We start from the raw sequence: 2,713 nt of genomic DNA, 5'->3' as shown, positions 1-2,713 counted from the left end.
CGCTCTGCCTTCGAGGAGCTCGGGTTCTTAGGACAATGTTGCACAAGCGTGCGTTCATGGGAGACTGGGAACAGGAACTCAGGATCCTGGGTCTGGTTTTCTCACTGTTGGCTTGCTAGGCATCTTTGGGGAAGTGACTGACCTTCTTCAAGCCTATTTCCAGAGACGCCTGGCTTTAAGCCCCCTCCAGTTCTACTGTGCAGATCCCCGCCATGGGACTAGGTCCTCTCTCCTCTCTCTGTCTCGAGAGAGCAGACCAGTGGCACTGTCAGGCCTGGGACTTGGCCCCATAGAAGCTGTGGCTGACCACACTGGGGCAGCCCCTGTTCTCTTTCATGGCTTTCGGCTTCCAGCTTCCCCATTTCTGTGGCTTTGTTCCCCTTTCAAGAAGCACTTGTCTAGGAGCTATTTTGGGGGAGACATGAGGCTACTATTTTGGGGAGCCTCCTTGGAGTAGGGAAGATGGGTTTAGAGCACCAGCTGCAAGAGTGTCACCCAGAGCCCCCTGCTTCAACTTCCCCTCTCTGGGTCCTCTTATACCCCATCTTCAATCATTCCTATGACAGAAACTTTAAAGAAAGAATGAGGGGGGTTGGTCACTTGCCTTTTGGAACTAGAGGGCTCCTCTCAGGTCACCCCATCTACCTTCGACTTCCAGGCAGGAAAATGCACCCTACCTTCCCTCCTCCCCGTCTATCTAAGAAGCTGCAGGAACAAGACACCATCCGCCATCGGTGCTATCCCTACTCTCTCCCAGGTTTGCCCATTGCTCTGGGGGAAAAAGAAGTGTCCTTTCCCCAGTAGGAAAAGACAGTCATGTGCAAGAATTTGGGGTATAATGCCTCTAGCTCAATGACAAGTCTTCTGGCCTCCTTGCCTCCCGACAAGAGCTGACTAACCACAAGAGCTGAGGCAAGGGCTCGTGAACAGCAGATCTCAGCCAGGTTCTTCCCTCCTTCCTTCCCTCCCTCCCATCCAGCCACTCCTCTGCGGCTGGCCTTATGCTTAAGTGGTTTATAAGTTTAGGGGCTCTCACACATGTCCCCCATATTCCCCCAAAGGCCAACTAGTACATGAGATGCCACCATAGGAACTCTTTCTCTTCCTGTGTGGCCAGTCTCCCAGCCCCACACGCAGCAAGGGTCTGATGGTGGGTTTTGATACTAGAAAGGGAGGGAGGGAGAAGGGGCATGAAGAATAGGGGGTGGGGTTGGGAGGAGGGGGAACAGAACAGGGTGTTTGGCCATGCTGGGGCTGCTGGTCTCCTTCACAGCTCAGTGCAGAGCCCCCGCCTCCCAGACGTGCGAGGAAGGAGAGGTGAAGGGGAGGTACAGACTCTGTGAGAGAGGGAGGGCAGCCTACCTGTGGCAAAGAGCAGGATGGGCAGCCAGAGAGGCTCCATGCCCCCTTCCTGGCCCAGAGTGGATGAAGAGCGCCTTGTGCAAGATCTCGTCTTCCCCTAGAACTGCAGGAAAAAAAGAGAGTCAGACATGGCAGATGCTGCCCACAGGAACTGGGCTCCTAGGGATTGAGCAAGAGTCAGGACTGGGGTCTGACTTTATGATTCAGGGATGGGGCGTGGATTGGGGCAGAGGGGAGAGGAGGAGCCAGCCCCTATGGCCCTGGCAGAAGACAGAGGATCCCCAACTTCTAAGAGGCCGGCCCATCCTCCTAGTGCCAACCAGGGCAGCCCCCACATGGCCAGAGTGGGTCAGGGTCCGAGATTGCTCCTTGCTCTCAGGGCTCACTACCATCACAGCTGGATTTAGGCCCTCTGCCAGCTGCAATGCCTGCTGTTTCGAGTTCTAGGCTTGTCAGAGGTGGAGATCAGCTGCTCCTCTTGGAGGTGAGAGCCCTGGCCCAGCCCCTTCTAGTCCTTTCCTCAGGGAAGGGGGCTGACAACCCCGTAGTGTGGGAGCATTCGAGAACACAGCAGCTCTGGGGCCAGACTTCTAGCCTCCGTCCTTGCTTCCTGTGTATGTAATCGTGCATGCATATCCTTGCTGCGACTCAGGTTCTGCATCTGTAAAATGAGAATAATGATGGTGTATAGGGTATCAGAGGATAACATGGATTCCTACAGGTAAAGTGCTTTCCGCTAGGGTCTGACACACAGCAAGCACGTGGCAAATATTAACCATTGCTATTACCCTAGTTAACAGGGAAGGGATATGGGAAGGTGTTCTCTCCCACCGGGAGCTTCCTGCTCAGGCTCAGCCTCCTTTGAACAGTTGTCTCCACATGCACTTGCCCACATCGGCATTTATTGTGTGCACACCTGCGCCTGTATTCCGGACCATCCTATGGGGTAGGACAGCAACAGGTGTTTCCTGGCCTTCTGAGGGTGGAGATATGTTTCCACAGGTGCTGCGCCCGGCATGAGTTTAATCCACCTGGTCCGGGACTCGAATTGTGGTTAACTACATGGGAGTCCAGAGACATAGCCATTATGCCAACTGCTGGTCCCTCTTTCTTACTTTTTCATAGACTGGCTCTCTTCTAACTGCATTCAGTTGAATGTCATGATCCTCCTGCCTCAGCCTCTTAGCTGGGGCTAGAGGTATTTATGCCATATTCATGCTGTACATGAATTTAGACATGTTTTCGCTATGTGGTCCAGGCAAGCCTCAAGTTCAGTATCCCCCTGCCTCAACCTCTCCAGTTTTGGAGATTATATGTACACACTACTGCATATGACCTTCAGGGTGGACTG

The sequence above is a fragment of the Tupaia chinensis genome, unplaced genomic scaffold (genome assembly GCF_000334495.1).
Source record: "Tupaia chinensis unplaced genomic scaffold, TupChi_1.0 Scaffold000238_1, whole genome shotgun sequence".
NCBI classification, from domain to species: domain Eukaryota; kingdom Metazoa; phylum Chordata; class Mammalia; order Scandentia; family Tupaiidae; genus Tupaia; species Tupaia belangeri.
Note: the sequence above shows the minus strand (reverse complement) of the source record.